The 17585-nt window shown below is 44.7% G+C and overlaps 1 protein-coding gene across 10 annotated transcripts in view; it reads left to right on the forward strand.

Annotated features, from left to right (window-relative positions):
* The window catches only part of PKNOX2 (PBX/knotted 1 homeobox 2), a 305801-nt gene that overhangs the window by 16099 nt on the left and 272117 nt on the right, over positions 1 to 17585 (forward strand). For 5 of the 10 annotated variants that reach the window (XM_084976576.1, XM_021063089.2, XM_084976572.1 and 2 more), the window contains exons 2-3: positions 13586 to 13644; positions 15043 to 15164. The gene's annotated coding sequence lies outside the window, so the exon portion shown is untranslated. The remainder of the gene's footprint in view (positions 1 to 13585; positions 13645 to 15042; positions 15165 to 17585) is intronic. The other 5 variants (XM_021063090.2, XM_084976571.1, XM_084976577.1 and 2 more) reach the window with 1 other exon arrangement.

A 17585-nucleotide genomic window follows, 5' to 3' on the forward strand; every position in this document is an offset into this window, starting at 1 on the left:
CCATTTAATTGGGGGCCTTCAAATATCAGTGTTGGTTAGTCTTTTCACTTGAGCCAGTAAGTTTCACAAGAAAGGAATCTCTAGTCTGCTGCCCAAGGAGGCGGGTATAAGCCTGGCTTCTGGCATTTTGGGAGCCTAGCCAGGGAAAGGGATCATGAAATCTCACCACTCAGTATGCAAACTCTCCCTTACCCCCAGCCCCTGTTTCAGACTGGCATGTCACCTGGACTTTCTCTGTGACTACCATCCCTGCATGTGGACCTCCTCAGTTCAGTCTCTCCAGGGAGGTCTGGTCATCCACTGGACATTTGGGGTTGTGTTGGGGAGTTACCTGGCTGTCCATTTCCAGTCTCATCCAGGTCCATGGTCTTCAGTGCCAAGTTAGGTTTTGTACACATCTCTTACAGCTATTGTCCCTTCTTCCATAGTCTTTGTCTTTGTGGGTTCATGTCCTTTTTATTTATTTGCTGTCATTTTAGTTGGATTTTATGAGCAAGAATGGATAGACAAGGTATCTAATTCACCATGTTAAACCAGAGTCCAGTTTGCTTTTGACTGAGCAGTTCCATAGGCCTCATGCTCATCTGTTTTAAGGTTGTTTCTACTTTGACATAATCTACACATTTCTGCCAGATGAATTTTTCTAAAACACAGCTCTAATTATTTAACCCCTCACTTAAAAATCCTTTGAAGTTCCCATGTGGCTCAGCAGGTTAAGGATCTGGCATTGTCAGTGCAGTGGCGTGGGCTGCTGCTGTGGTGAAGGTTTGATCCCTGGCCTGGGAACTTCTGTATGCCACAGGCATGGCCCCCCCCTCCCAAAAAAATCTTCACTGCTTCCCCATTTTACTGTAGAATCTTATACTCTGGAAAAGACTTTACAGATTTTTCAGACCAGCTCTCTGCTTGATGCATGAGTCCTCTCTCCACAGTGACTGATTATCGGGCCTCCTCCTGAGTGAGCGTGTCCAGTGGAGAGGAGCTTACTCCTCAATGGGCCGTCCCTTCTGTTATTGCACAAGTCTGTTTGTCAAAAAGGCCTCCTATATAGAACTGAAATATTGCTCCTGAAACTTCCAGTTTTTGACCCAAATTCTGACCTGTAGGCCCTCACATTAAGCCTAATCTCTCTTCCACATGATAGCACTTTATATAATTGAATTATTGCTACTCTGTGCCTCCTAGATCTTCTATTCTTCCAGTTGCAAATCCCTGATTCCTCTCACTATTTCTTATGTGCCATTGTCTATTGAATAATGTCCAAAGTTCCAGACTCCTGTACTCTGTGACCTGACTCCAACCTCCTCTTAAGCCATCCTCTGTCTTCTTCTTCTGTTTTTGCCATACACTCCAGGCTCATGACTTGGTATGTCTTTTCTTACATCCTTTTCTTTACCTGTGATACCCTTCTTCTTCTTTTTCCATTAAAATCATTCCCATCCAAAGATTAGGGTTGATACACACCAAATTGTTAAATAATTAGTTTGGAGAGATGGAATGGGATGGGAGAGAAGGGAGTTTGTTGAGCATATTTTAAAAATGTTATTCAATGTATTTTTCAAATGCATGAAAATTAATTTGAAAATTATATTAACACCACCTTCTATCCATCCATTATAATCCATCTCAAGAGTTATATGGCCTAGCAAACCTTTGCTTTTTGCTTGTAATGTGAGCTTTCCTACTATGAACACCCAGAGCATTTGGGAGTAACTTTCTCATTGACTTTACCAGATTGCACTTTACATTATAGATATTTGTGTGAAAGCCTTACCCCCCCTTTTTTAAAAACCAGACTTTAAGCTCCTGGAGATCAAGGATTGCATCTTCCTCATTTTGGAAGGCCGTGCCTTCCAAACATACTTACATGCTTTATATAGCTATGTATAGCTTTATGCTACCTGGCGGGAGCTCAGTACATTTTATTAAAAGGCTGGGTTGGTGAGTTCACATTATAGTTTACTTATGCCCCTTCAAACATGGTCCCCTTTTTTTCTTTGAATGAGAAGAGAGAGAACTCTGGGCACTTCAGCCTCTGAGTGGTCTTCCCAAATCTCACGCAGCCTCTTCATAAAGCATGGATGAGTGCTGTGGCATCAGTTTTTCTCTTTCCTTAGCCTCGTCTGCTTCAGTGTCTGGGTGTGTGAAGCTACCCCAGAGACCCATGTAGACCCTGAAGAGGGCAAAGGATTCTGGAGATGTGGAGGGGTTGCAGATGGAGAGGAGATGGGTTAGGTCAGGGCCCAAGGAAGTAAACAAGTCTCTTGATATAGGAAAATATCAAGCAGGGAAGTCAGAGGAGGGGGAAGGCAGGCAGGATGTGGAGGAGAAGGCAGAGCAGGAGCCCAAGTCAGGGTGGCATCTGGCTCAGAGGCAGACAAAGCTGCTCCCCCAGATGTAAGTAACCCCCTCCCTACAAGTGCCATGAAGATCTCTTGCTCCATCTAGCGCTGGAGTGAGTGGAAAAAATAGGTTCTTGGAGTTGCTGTTGTGGCTCAGCGGAAATCAGTCTGACTAGCATCCATAAGGACTCATGTTCGATCCCTGGCCTTGCTCACTGGATTAAGGATCTGGTGTTGTGAGCTGTGGTGTAGGTCACAGATGTGGCTTGGATCTGGTGTGGCTGTGGCTGTGGCGTAGGCCTCTGATCCTTTGGTATCAAATAATGACTGAAAATGCTGCTGTAGTCTGGGAACTACTAGTGTCTAAATTCTCTAGGATGTCACTGGTATTTATTTGTGTCCATTTTTCAAAAAAATGTAAATATTTACTTGGTGCCAACATGCCCCCCAGTCCTCTCTACTTCTGCTTCCTCTCCTCCAGAGAACTCAGTGCCTGGAATTCCTGACTGAACTGACCTGTCTGGGCTTTACCTAGGTGGGTTCAACCTTGAGTACAGCACTGATGACTGGAAAGTTGGGCGAGGGCCAGAACAGGAAAAATTGACAACTCTTCCCCAGACAGCATTAAGTGATACCACTTCTGTCTCATTTCCCAGAGATCCTAGAAGGCAAGAGAACAAAGAAAGCAGAGCGGCCATGAACAGGGCAGTGGGGCCCACCAACACCTTCACAGAACAAGGCTGGAGGGATAGCCCTGCAGTGTCTCTGAGCTAAACAATGTACCAGCAAGCTCAGTCCATGCCCCATCATTTATCTCCTTCCTCCTCCTCCATGCAGCCTTCTTAGGTTAATCACAGTGGAAGCAACAGTCTTAATCTCACTGAGTTCAAGCAGGCAAATCCAAGAACTAGCTGTCTCAAATTAGACTGCCTACCCTTTATTATGATGCTATGGAAAATGCTTTTCACATGTTGAGCAACACTTTGTTAAAATGGTTGTTCCACTTCCATTATCTCAGTTGATCCTCTTAGCATCCCCAAGAAAGTGAAGAGGCACTGATGTGTCCCACTTGCCCAGTGAATTATCTTAGAATCAGGCCTCAGAGCCTTCTGACTTTGCAGGCCACAGCCATCCCACTCTACCACTGTTACTCATGTTTGATTAATGTTCAGTCCTTTTCTAAAGAGGAAAAATATTCTCTCAGACATCATATTTTCTAAAGAGGAAAAATATTCTCTCAGACCTTAATTTTTGGTATCATAATGTGACCTAAAAAGTCCAAACAAAAAATAGGTATGACTTCCCAATGTTTGTAGCCTTTTACAATTAAGAATTAATTAAATGCTGGAGTTCCATTTAATGGAACTAAGCAGAAATGAATCCAACGAGTATCCATGAGGATGTGGGTTCAATCCCTGGCCTCACTCCGTGGGTTAAGGATCCGGCACTGCAGTGAGCTGTGGTGTAGGTCACAACTGCAGCTCTGATCTGGTGTTGCTGTGGCTGTGGTGTAGGCCAGAGCTACAGTTCTGATTGGACCCCTAGCCTTGGAACTTCCATATGCCATAGATGTGGCCCTAAAAAGCAAAAAAAAAAAAAAAAATTTTTTTTCTAAAATAAAAAAAGATTATGTTGGAGTTCCCACTGTGGCACAGTGGGTTAATGATCTGACTTGCCTCTGTGGCATTGCCAGTTCAATCCTCACTGGGCACGTGGGTTAGAGATCTGGTGTTGCCCCAGCTGTGGTGTAGGTTGGAGATGCAGCTCAGATTGGATTCCTGGCCTGGGAATTTCCATACGTTGTGGGTGTGGCCAAAAAGGGGGGGAAAAAGATTTAGTTAACAACATTAGTCCAATTTGAACCGTCATGTCATTTTCCTGAAGTTTAGTCACTGCTGTGTGAGCATGTAGCCCTGACTGCTCAATTAATGGGTTCTTTTTTCTGTGGTTTCCCTAGTGCTTAGGTGCCACTGTTCTCCTGGATTTGAATTTCTGAAATTTTGATTTGTTGAAAGTACCGTGATGCCATTTGGCCTTCCCTTGCCACAGATGTGTTGTTAGGTATCAGGTCTGCCTCTGTCTCTTGCCTTTTCAGAGTTGCTTCTGTCATAAGGAAAGGCAATTAGTAATTCTTTTTATTTATTTTAATTAATTAATTAATTAATTTTTTGTTTGTTTGTTTTTCTCTTTTTAGGGCTGCAGCCGAGGCATATGGAGGTTCCCAGCCCAGGGGTTGTTATCAGAGCTGCAGCTGCTGGCCTGTGCCACAGCCATGACAACTTGGGATCTGAGCCATGTCTGCAACCTACACCACAGCTCACGGCAACACTGGATCTTTAACCCACTGAATGAGGCCAGGGGTTAAACCCATGTCCTCATGGATACTAGTTGGGTTTGTTAACTGCTGAGCCACGGCAGGAACTCCCAGTAACTCTTTCTAAGCCTGGCTTCCTGGCATGGACTATGGCAGAATTAACTCTTTGTATCATGCAGTCAGGTGACCCTCACCCTCAGGGACAGAAAGAATCATTTCTAGATATTGGGTCTTCTTAAAAATGATCAGATTTTCCTCTTTGGGGAGGATGTATGAAGAGGAAAAAAAATAGTGAAGAATTCAATTTTGCTCGGTGACAGCCTTGTCCCTGGGAAAGAGTTCATCTATTTGTTGAGACTGTGTGAGGTAAATATCCAGCAGGGAGAAAATTAAAAAACACTCAGCCCCAGTTGCTGCCCTGATGAATCTTATCCAGTTACTTAAGAGGACACTACTGTGTATGCCTTTTTATTATTATTGTTTTAATTTTATTATAGTCTATATTGTTGGTCATATCATTGTAGAACTTTTTTGGATTAAACTTTTTTTCTTTGCATCTTTCCCTTTTCACTTGGCAACCATCGATTTCTTCTGCATCTGCTTTCACAACTAAGTTCAAAATTAATGTGGGATTATTATTGATTTATGTATTTCTGTGTTTACTTTCTTCCCGGAATGTAGCATCTGAGAGGTTAGATTCTGAAAAGAACTTTAAAGAGCATCAGTTGTGTAGTAGGAGAGTTTTAGTTTAGAAAAAGAGTGTAGAATTGTGTAAATTTTGCAAAAGGTGTTGATTAGGTTCCTCTGGCTGACAGAGTCCCTTTTTTCAACATGAAGCACTGGGGCAAGATGCTGTCAGGGGAGGAAATTCTTCCTTATCAGTTTAGATCTAGTTAGTCTCCGGGATTCCAGGAGGTGCAAAAATAATTTTTTTTTTTTTTTTTTTGCCCTGGGGCAATCTCTTGTCTACTACTTGGATTCTGGTTCCATCTTAAAGTCATTGATGGAGATAAGAGGATTTGGCCATAGTAGCCCAGGGCCTTGGAAGATGGCTGGGTCTTTCACAACCCATCATAGCTGGAAGAGTGGGTCTGACCCTCTGGCCCTATGTGGTTAAGGTTCTCTGGTATGTTGTAGCTCTGGGAAGATTTTGACCCCTACCCCCTGGCCTGAGGGATGGGGAGCCAGATAAAACATAGGTCATCCAGTCAAATCTGAATTTCAGATAAACAATGAGTGATTTGGGGTGTATGTACCAAGTATCACAGGAGATAACTTCATGGCTCCTCTGCCACATATGCCCAGAGTTGGATTGTCCCTCCTCTGGCTCCCTTTTCTCTTTAAGCATCTAACCTTCAGTAATATTGGATTCCCTACTTTTTTTCAGTCTCCTCACCTCCAGCTCTGAAGCCAGGCTCTCCTTTTCTCAGGGGAGCTGCTGACATTCCTGGGCCAAGGCAAGGGTGCCTGGGGAGCCCCAGACCAAGCACCCCTCCCCTATCCCTCTTTGCTGCCAGGAGCCTTGTGCTCCTTGGCTCCCATCCCAAGATGTGTCCCCACTCCCCTCCAACCCTCACCCCTTGGCAGGCCAGGGTACCTGGAATAGAAGGGGGAGCAAGTCTCCTGCCCCTCACCCCCAGGGAGGGGAGCCCCTAGAGGAGGGCCACTATGGGCTCTTACGAAGCTCAAGATCAGGCAGAGACATAGTAGAGGGACTGAGGATGCTACTGCCCTGACACAGCCTGGAGAGCTGTGTGGTCTGCCTTGTGGACTTCATCCTTCCTCAGAAAGTTCCACGAAGACTGAGGTGTCTGGTTATCCTCGCTTCCATGTTCATTCACCCTGCCAGCCCCTTCCAGGCCTCAGCCTTGGCTCGCTTCCTCTATTGCCGCCACAGGATTTAGGGCTTCCTTTCCTGGCACATACAGATCACTGGAGAGAGAGAGAGTGTGTGTGTGTGTATGTGTGTGTGTTAGGGAGGGTCAGCAAATTTAATTTCACAAAATCTTGACAACTAACACTTTTAATTTAGTGTGTTCTTGAGGCCAGAGGAATAGGTAGGATGCCTGCTGAAGTGACAGTGAGAAAGGATTGTTGTTTTGGAGAGAACTCAGCCATTCAACAGGTGGTTTTCACCCCCTTCCCCTCCACCCCCTGCTTGGGGCTGAATTAGATGGTTATTTTCCAACCTGGTTATGTGTATAGACACACCCACAGAGGCTTTGATCCCTTCCTTTCTTCCTAACAGACTAACTGCTGCCAAAGCTTCCAGCTCCTTTCTCCATGGTGACCAAGCCCCTCATTTCCATTTAATCTCCACCTCCATATCTCCTCCCCACAGCTGACCCCCCTCCACCGGGTTGTTTCCTTCCTTCTCTTGTCCTCTTTGCAGGCTTCTCACTTCTTTGCCTGTCTTCTGGTCATTTTGGCCCAACGTGGAAGGAACACATCAACCCTCTTCCTTCTCTTTGCCCCTTTCTTTGCTCCTGTAGCTTGCTCCTGTCTTAACTCTTCAAACACATTCTTTTCCCTGCCTGTCTCAAGCTCGCTTCCCAGCCCCAGCCTCTGGCTAAAGGATGGGGATGTGCAGGGTAGGGAGGAAGAGGAAAGGCCCTTCCTTCTCCCCTGTGGCTGGTTCTGGGATCTCCTCGGGAAAAGATGAGTCCGGACTCCCTGCAGTCTCAGGTCGATGTTCCAGGCCCTCAGGGCTCTGCAGAACCACACGTGGAGTCTCTTGCTGCAGGAGCATCCACGTGCCCCAGCCAGGCCCTCTGCTCACGGGCAGGTTTGCGTGCAGGTGAGCGGAAGGACCAAGGCAGAGGGCTGGCCTCTGAGCCTTGACTGGATTGTGGCGCCTGACTCCAGGTCTCATGACAAGTTTTCAGAATTCCCTTCATACCTCCCCTCTGCCCCAGGCCTTCCCACTCTAATCAGTGATCCTTTCTTTCGTAATGGAGAAAAGGGCTCATCTTGTACAGACTTTTATGTTCCAATCTTTTCCAGTGTGTGTGCATTCTTACTCAGGTTATCTTACTTGGTTCTCGTGACAATCATGTTCTGATTTTGCAGATAGAGAAACTGAGGCTCAGTGAAATTAAATATCTTACCCATTGTTTGAACAAAGAAGTAGCCGGTGGAGATGGGACAAGAACCCGAGGCTTGTTGCACTCCTAGGTCATGGCACCTTCTTTCGTGGTCGCAGAGGAGCAGGGAGGGGAGAAGGGGTACCTTGTGGCACATGGCACAGGTGTTAATAGGAGGGGTGAACTGCAATTTCCCCTCTTCTGCCAAGATCCCTTATGCCCAGTTTACATTGTTCTACAATGCTAATTTGTATCATTCTTGTTAATGTCTCTTTATAGATGTTTTAGTTCTATCTTTCCCATATGTGCATCTGATTCTTTCCTGAACTCTGAGCTTCTTGTGAGGACTTTCCACTGCAAGGCCCCGACTCCTAACCCACCCAGGGGTCAACACAGGCTTCTGTACATGGTCCTGGTGTGTCTGACTTAGGGCCCTGCCAGGGGAATGGGAAGATAGCACTGGACAGGGACAGGGCTAAGCTGGGGCCAGGTAGCAACCCAGTTTACCCTCTCATACCCGCCTCTTCCTGTTACACATCAGCCAGGCTTCTCAGCCTCCTTGTTAGCCTCTGTGAGAAATTAGAGTCCCAATAATCAAATCAGCCCTTGTAAATTCCCTAGAAGCAGCTCCAGAGCACCGAGGAACCGGCAAACCCCAGACCCAAATCCATGTCAAATTTCGTAGATATAATTTAAGCAGGGATCAAAACCCACACTAACTTAGTAATGAAGGCTTCTCAAAATGCAGAGTTTATAGTCCATCTGCCTCTCTGCTTCAGGGAGTCTGTATTAAATTTATTGCAAAGTAAAACAAATAAACCCAGGCAAAGGCAGGATGGAAATCTGCATACTCGTCAGAGAATTAGCAGCCCTCTCCGGTTAGGAAGGCTGCTTCTCAATTTGCATCTCTAAGGAGTTGTGACTGGACTGGGGGCTGGGATATTCGGGGCAGGATGGAGACTTGCTGCAGGACTGCCCCCTGCTGGCAGATGGCTGAACCGCAACCCTTTGACCTTTGGGGGGGCCGAAGCCTGTAGGGGTGAGGGGTGGGTATTGGGCTTGCTGGGGGTAGCTGAAAAGAAAATCTGCAGCTGAAATACAGGTTGAAAAGATGTGGAGTTGGAAGAGCAGGTAGCAGAGAGAGGCAAGGGGCTGAGTAGAGATCCTTGCTTCTAAACCTAAGACTTGGGGTAGGGCAGCCAGGAACCTGAGAGGCATTGGGGGAGGCAGGGGAGGAGGTTTAGAGTTGTCTGTTCAGTTGTGTAAACTGAGACATAGAGACTTTTGGGGGGGGTGTCTTTTTAGGGCTGTTACTGGAGGCATATGAAAGTTCCCATGAATTGAAGCTGCAGCTGCCAGCCTATGCCACAGCCACAGCAATGTGGGATCTGAGCCATGTCTGTAACCTAACCCACTGAGCGAGAGCCAGGGATTGAACCCACATCCTCATGGATATTAGTCGGGTTTGTTTCCACTGAGCCACAATGGGAACTCCCAGGACATGGAGACTTTCTTGACTCCTCGCCCTCTTCTTTTCCCTTTCCCTTGTGGTCCACAACCCATGGAACACAAAGCCCAGAAAACTGGTGTTGTACTTTTAGCTGTTGAAGGCCACAACCTGGTTGTGTGGACCTGAAGAGCTGTGCCTGGGTTTCAGGGCTGTGTCACAGGGTTAGCCTGCTCAGTTTGCTTGTTTGTGGATAAAGGGGTGAAATGAGATACCCTCTAAGGCTCCTTTCACTGTTCACATTCTATAATTCTATGTGTCCAGGAATTCAGGGATCTATGATATACTCTCCAGGGACACTCCCAGGAGCCCACTACTCTCCTAGAAGATTCTCTTCATCCTTCACTGGCTCAAATGGCACCTTCTTCAAAGTGAAGCCTCCTCTGACCCCTTTAGGCAGAGATGGGCTGTCCTCCTGTTAATGCTTTGTAGGTAGAAAGACATATACCAATACACATATAGAATAACACTGTGATAATTTGTTGTATTTATTCATGTATCAACCCCTCCCCTAGAATGTAAAGTCCTTGAGCTTCTTGGATGAAGGCAAGGGGAAGGGGCAGGTATGTCATGGTCATTCTCAGTATTTACCTGCTCATTTTTTCCCAGCCCAGTGCCTGAAACATTGTAGTTTCTAAGCATTGTTAAATGAATGAAAGAATGAATGGATAAACGAAGAAGGTGGCATAGGATGATGAAGGTTGGTTGTGCAGTTTACCCAGAGACCTGGGTATCACCTTGACTTCCTGTTTCTCTCTGTCTTTCTCTCTTACTCTTCCACTGATCCATGATGGTTCTCTGAGTAACACTCAGAGCCTTCTGCCTCTTCTCCATTCCCTGAAGATGTTAAGAGCATAGACTCTAGGTTCAGAAAGACCCCTGCACCCCCCCCGCCCCACCCCCAGCTCTTAAACTACCCATGGGAACCTATCTGACTCCTGGTCTCTTGGTCCTTTTTTTCCTCCAAAGACAATATAACTTTGTGGTTAGGAGTGTGGACACTCAAGCTAGACTGCCCTGATTTTTAATCCTGGCTTCTCCATTTAGCTGAGAGGCCCTGGGCAGGTGTCTTAATCTCTCTGTACTCAATTTCCTCATCCATGAACTAGAGTTAATAGAATTTACTTTATATGGTTGTTTTGAGGATTAAAAGAGCTAATACACATAGAGCCCTTAAAACAGTGCCTGGTATACGGTTAACTCCATAAGCACTAGCAATTATTAACAAGAAGTAAAGGAATTTTGCAGGCTTGAAGGCAAGCACCTGAAGAAGAAACTGTCCCAGCAGGGGCTTTGAGACGCTGAGAGGAAGCTTATGGACAAAAAGGCAATGTATTTCCACAAGGAACATATGCAGACATGCCTGAGAAAGATTGCACTGGCCAGGTTGGCAAGAAAAGCCTGCTAATTCTTCCTGCCAGCAGAACCCAAGCTGGCATTTTTTTTCCCCTGCAGAATCAGAAGCATCAGTGGGGCAAGTCACAAGTTTCAAAAGGTATAGTAGCTTCTTGGCCTTCAAGATCCTTGGAGGCATGTTTGTTCATGAAACCTCCCCAGCTGGCTCCCCCCACCGCCTCAGACCTATTCTTTCTTTTCTTTTCTTTTTAGGTCCGCACCTACAGCACATGAAAGTTCCCAGGCTAGGGGTTGAATTGGAGCTGTAGCTGCTGGCCTATGCCACAGCCACAGCAAAGCCAGGATCGGAGCCACATCTTCGACCTATACCACAGCTCATGGCAATGCTGGATCCTTAACTGACTGAGTGAGGCCAGCGATTGAACCTGCGTCCTCATGGATCCTAGTCGAGTTCGTTAACTGCTGAGCCATGAAGGGAACTCCTCCTCAGCCTCGTTCTTGCCACTCCTTCTGTGACACTACAGGCTTCATCCATGAAGGTGTTCTACCCATGGTATTTTTCCCCCGCTAATCCTTCCGACCCTTTAGATGTTAGGCTCTCTGGGAACCTTCCCCATCTCTAGAATTCGACTGGGCGAGGTGCCCTGATCTCCATCCCTCTCCTCCGCAATGTATTAGTCTGCTCAAGCTGCTATAACAAAATGACACAGAGTAGGTGGCCTAAACAACAGAGCTTTATTTTGTCACAGGTGCAGAGGCTGCAAGTCTCAGACAAGGTGGCAGCAGGGCTGGTTTCTGGTAAAGATTCTCTCTCTGGCTTGCAGATGGCACTTTCTCCCAGTGTTCTCACGTGGCCTCTTCTCTGTGCCTGTGGAGAGAGAGATATCTCTGATGTCTCTTCCTCTTCTTCTAAGGACACCAGTCCTTGTGGATTAGGGCCCCACTCTCATGACTTCATTTAACCTAAATTACTTCCCTAAAGGCTCTGTCTCCAAATACAGTCACACCAGGGATTAGGGCGTCCACACATGAATTTAGGGAGGAACACAGTTCAGCCCGTGGAACTCCATCAGACCTTAAGTTCCACGAATGTGCCTTGTCTGCTGCTTATTTATGTGTTGCTCAGCTCGGTCCCGGCTCTACCTCCTTATGGGTCTGTAATCTCTGACTGCTCGTAGCAGGGGCTCAATGAATATTTGTTGAATGAATATAATAAATTTGTCAGTTACCTGTGATGATAGCAGGAACTTCTGGAACATTGACATTCGGATATGATCTAGTAGGTTCCTGCCAGGAGGCTCCTTGCTAGTTGGTGACAGGATGAGGACTAGAAGTTCCCCCTTCTACTCCCAGTCCAGTGCTCTTTGCAGAAACCCAGAAAAGAGTCACCAAAGATCTGTATAAAAATCAAGGCTCCTTTAAAAATCCTTGCCTGAAGTTTCCTTGCAAAGAAAAGATCCTTTCATGGACAAGCAAAAATTCTTCCTTACTTAGTCTCTTCAGCACACGGCTTGGTTTTCTCTTGTCCTGGTAGCCATGAAGCACTTGACATGCTTTTCCTCCTTCCCCTCTGTTGTACTGGCAGCAGAACTGGTCTGGGTTGGGGCAAGGACTTGCTCACTGCAGGTTTGATTCCAAGCCCAGGTGTGTGGCTCTTTCAATGCCTCCTTCTCTGCTAATGGATTTTGTTAACTGTTTTTCATTTGCATATGCAAATATACCTCTTTCTGCATTAAAAGAACCCAATTATAATGGGAAATTTCACAATTAAACCACTCAGTAAAGGACATTAAACTACCAGAAAGAATTGACTTGTAAAAACTTCAGTGACAATTACAAAGTATTTCTGAAATGTTACTATGTTGTAGGTTTTTCTTTAAACAAAGTGCATAAGTGCACACTTTCATATACGTACTGTTAGACACATGCACATATTTTCACACACCTGGTTTCCATCTTCTCACCATGGGACTTGTTCTTGCTTCTTCTCTGGGTTTAAATTTTCCTCAAATAGAGGAAATTCCACCAGCCATCAGATCATGTCTGCAAAGTTCTTGGAGACCTTCCAAAAGAAATGGCCACTGGGCTGAGGAAGCTGGGGTGGGCAGGAAAATAGAAGAAGGTGTAATGGTTTTAATAAAGTTTCTTTGCCATCTTGGTGATTGATTGATATATTTTGGCATTTGCTTCCCAGCTCTGCTGTAATCAATACCAGTTATAGACTGAGGAGCAGGAAAGGGTGGGGATGTGGGATGGGGTAGTATTGATTGGTCTTTACAGTAAAGAGCCTTGCCTGCTGATTGCAGTGCTGTGGCCACCAGAAACTAGACCCGTTGTCCCAAGGAGAGGTTATCTTTCCTTATACTCATCTGGGCAAGGGGGCATGGAGTCCAGGAACTTGGGATGGATGAGAGGAGATGAACATCCACCTAAAAAATTACTCTTTCTGGCATTCAAGGGAGCCAGTCACACCGGCTTTCCTCATTGCACCCACAGTTTGAGGGTGGAAACTTCAGTCCCTTGGGCTGGTGCAGAGGTAGTGTGCAGAGGGTCTTTAAGAGTGAGAGGTGATGGTGTGCTGATGGTTTCAGGCTACATTTATATCCAGGAATGAGTCCAATTTACTTGGCAGCATGCTGCATGCTCGGGCAGAATAAAGTAGAAGTGACTTTAGCACAGACTCTGGAGCCTGATTGTTTAGGTTCAAAGCCCAGCCTTGCCACTCATTTTGTTACCTTGGATGGCTTTATTAACCTGCCTGTACCATGATTCCCCCATCAGTAAAATGAAGATGAAAACAGGACCTATTTCCTGGGGTTGCCACAAGAGTTATGAGAGTTCATATATGCAAAGAACCTGGAATGGTCCTGGAATGGCATATAGTAAATGCTTGTTATTATTAGCTGATAGTGGTGGATACCTGGCCTGGCATCCATGATTTATGGGTGGAAACTTAAGGGCACCCATTTCTCTAATCAAACAGGGTCATCACAGCATTTGCCTTCTGCTGATGAGAACACAGGGCTCAGGACTCAGAATCTGGTAAGTAATTCTCTTTATATACCAGCCCATTAGCCAGCAGATTTCTCAACCCTTTTTAGGTTAATTTTTTTTCCTAAAAGCTTAAAAAAACCCAGCAACAACCAAATGCAGACATACAGAAATAAGGATAAATTGGATGGGGAATGATAGCTTCTGAGCCCAAGTCCAGCCAAGACAGGTATATATTTATTCAACAAATATAGAATTCCCACTATGTGTGAGACAGTTTCCAGTCACGTGACAACTTCCACGTGTGAACCTGCACTCAGTGTTGATACATTCAGATGTGTAACCATCTCTTTGCAATGTCATGATAAGTAGCTTTCCTGTAACTGGAGATCCCATTGCCTAGAACAATATGCTCGAAACAGGTATTGGTTTGTTTAAAAAAAGACATTTGTGGAGTTCCTGTCGGGGCTCAGTGGTTAACGAATCTGACTAGGAACCATGAGGTTGCAGGTTCGATCCCTGGCCTTGCTCAGTGGGTTAAGGATCCAGCGTTGCCATGAGCTGTGGTGTAGGTTGCAGACACGGCTTGGATCCTGCGTTGCTCTGGCTCTGGGGTAGGCCAGCTGCTACAGCTCCAATTAGACCCCTAGCCTGGGAACTTCCATATGCCGTGGGAGCAGCCCAAGAAATGGCAAAAAGACCAATAAATAAATAAATAATTGCTACTTAATATTTTTGTTGAAAATATATTCATTTTGGAAGTATAGTTTTATTTTCTTTTACAGACATGGGTGAATTTTCAGCCATGGAGTGATTTGGAGGCTTATTTTTTTTTTTCTAATTATAGGCTTGGACGTTATGAATAGAAGCTGGCAGCTTTGCTAGCAGGTACTAAGGAACCCAGGTTGAGGGCTCTTGTTAGACACCTAAAGGGTTAGAGCCAGAAGGGACCCTAGAGACCCTCTGGTTCGTCTCCTTTATTTTAAAGATAAGCCTGGACAGGAGTCATGGCTTTTGGAGCCTGGTCTTTTGATTACAAGCCACATGTTATTCAGTGAGCTTGAGGTTGATGCCTCCCAGCTCTCCATCAGCCCTTTCCCTTTTTCAGACCTCCTTCTGTTCTCAGGTTTGTATAATTGGTAAGTCCATTCAATTCTGTGAAAATGCACTGAATACCTCCTTGGTGCCAAGCATTGTGTTAGGACCAATATACAAAAATAAGACCTGGACCCTACTAAGGAGACAATAGAAGATTTTACTATTGTACCCAATTATTCACTGCCTCTCCTGGTGAGAGGATTATACTTATCTGCATCATCGGCATCAGATTTGGTCATGCGATTTGCTTTGGTCAATGAATATGAGCAGAAGTGATAGAAGTCACTTCTGAGCAGAGGCTTTCAGGGACATTTTATAGTCCCACCCACATTTCTCTTTTCTTTCTGCCAGGAGAGTGACATGTCCAGAGTCGGGCTGCACCTCTAGCTGGGTCCCGCCTGGAGAGAGAAGAGATGGAGTGGAACCAGAGACACAGCTGATGTGTAGTGTGATAGGAGATAAACCTTTGTGTGGTGAGTACTTGAGATTCTGCATTTGCATATCCTGAAGCATAACTAGCATAAGCTGATGACTGTAGAGGGGATTACAGGTAAATTGGAGAGTCAGTCTATTTCCAATGGAAACATGGTGACGGATGCTTTGCTAGATGTATATAGAGAAGATTCAGAAATAGGCCAAAAGATGGAAAAAGGACTCTAGGGAGAAGGCATCATGAAAGACTTTCTGGAAGAGGCAGTCTCTTAGAAGAGTTTTAAAGGTCGAAGAGAAGTTCATCATGTTAGGGGCTTGGGAGATTTGTTTATTGAGGCATTCAAATCAGAAAGACCAGCATGCACAGACACGAAATATCATGGCATGTCTGAGAATTGCCCATAATGTCCACAACTGTGGGCCAGAATCAGATTTCTTAATCTTTGAAGCCTATTGACCACCAGCTACTGTGTCAGGTACCCCAGGGGTATATGCAGACACTCAGGTAAAAATGCATCATTTATTTTGAAATTTGATCTCATACCCTGAGGATCTAAGCTGGACTGTGTGTGAGCCATAGAGGCCCCTTTTCAAATGTTTAATTTTATTTTAATCAAAGAATATGTATGCATAGTTTGGACATCAACAGTTGCCTTGCTTCACTCTCGCACTCCAAGTCCCCTTCTCCAAGGCAGTCGCCTTCAGCTGTTATAGCTCATTTCTCTTTTGTCTATATTGCCAGTTTTAAAAACAATATCCTTATTGCTATTTCTTGATTTACTAATTTTAGAAATTATATATTGACTTTCTACCAAGGTAGGTGAGAACTTAGTTCTCCCACACTGTTCTCCCCCAACCCCAGCCCTGCACTTCTTCTCCTATCTCTCCAACATAAACTTTTGTTTTTTGTTAAATCAATCTCTGTGTTTATATGCTAATGACTATGCAAATATTATTTATTCCCAGATCAAGTAGTATACTGTGATCATGTGTCTTCTTTTGTATACTTTGTTTTTTCCTGGAGTTAATAATTGCCTCCTTTTTTATTGACCTGATGTCCGAATTACTTATAAATTTTTTTTCACATGGTTTAACAACTCTGCTACATACCTGTCCATACTATGTTCCATATGTTCAAGGCCATCTTTTCCTTTTTGGGGGGCTGCATCTATAGCATGTGGAAGTTCCAAGGCCAGGAATTAAACCCAAGCCACATCAGTGAGAATACCAAGTCCCTAACCACTAGGCCACCCAGGGAACTCCTGTTCCATTTTTTTCCTACATTCTTACATTTCCCCTCTAAGAACCTTCTGCTTTTCTGTTTCAATTTGGATTGGCTACTCTTGGAATTGAGATACTAGATAGCTGTCATCCTGAGGCTTCCCTTTATCATCATTTTGAATATTTCCTTTACTACCTTCCTATTTTGGGTCGCTTATTTACTGACTCTCCCGTCTATTTGCTGGACTATCAGCTAACTTTACCAAACCCCATCTTCTAATAACTTCTTAAGAATGATTGCTTGGGAAGTAATTTTCACGAGTCATTGGCTATCCAAAAATATTTCTGTAATATGCTGGAATGTGACTGATAATTTGTTTGGGTACAGAATTCTAGATTAAAAATATTTTCTTTCAGAGTTTAGAAGGTATTTCTCTGCTATCCTTTAATATCTGATGTTGCTTTTGAAGAAGTTTTATGTTTTCTTATTCTTGTTTCTTTTACCTGTTTTTTTCCTCTTTAAAATATTTTAGAACGTTTTCTTTATCCTTCATAGTTTAAAACGTCATAATAATGATGATGATGGGCATTCGCATATATCTTTTTCTGCAGGGCTAATCAGGAGACTAATGTCCTTTATTTCTCTTCTAATCGTCTTTTTTTCCTTTTGGTTCATTCTTTAGAGGATTTCTTCAGTTTTGCCTTATTGATTTTTGAAAATTAAAAAAAAATTTTTTTCCTTTTTTAGGGCCACACCCGTGACATATGGAGATTCCCAGGCTAGGGGTCGAATTGGAGCTCTAGCCACTGGCCCATGCCATGGCCACAGCAACCTCAGATCTGAACCTTGCCTATGACAGCTCATGGCAATGCTGATCCTTAACCCACTGAGCGAGGCTGGGGATCGAACCTGTGTCCTCATGGATACTGGTCAGATCCGCTTCCTCTGAGCCATGACAGGGACTCCTTTAAATTGTATTTTTAATTAAAAAAGGACTTTTTCATTAATTTTTTACTTTTTCATTGTAATCTCTTCTTGTGTTATAAATACAACTTTTCCTGTTATCTCTCTCTTTTTTTTTTTGTCTTTTTGCCTTTTATAGGGCCACTCCCTTGGCATATGGAGGTTCCCAGGCTAGGGGTCTAATTGGAGCTGTAGCTGCCAGCCTACGCTGCAGCCACAGCAACGCGGGATCCAAGCCACATCTGCGACGTACACCACAGCTCAAGGCAACGCTGGA

The sequence above is a fragment of the Sus scrofa genome, chromosome 9 (assembly GCF_054392235.1).
Source record: "Sus scrofa isolate SSC_HxYL_T2T_F1_AM1 chromosome 9, Sscrofa_HxYL_maternal_Yorkshire_Landrace_v2.0, whole genome shotgun sequence".
NCBI classification, from domain to species: domain Eukaryota; kingdom Metazoa; phylum Chordata; class Mammalia; order Artiodactyla; family Suidae; genus Sus; species Sus scrofa.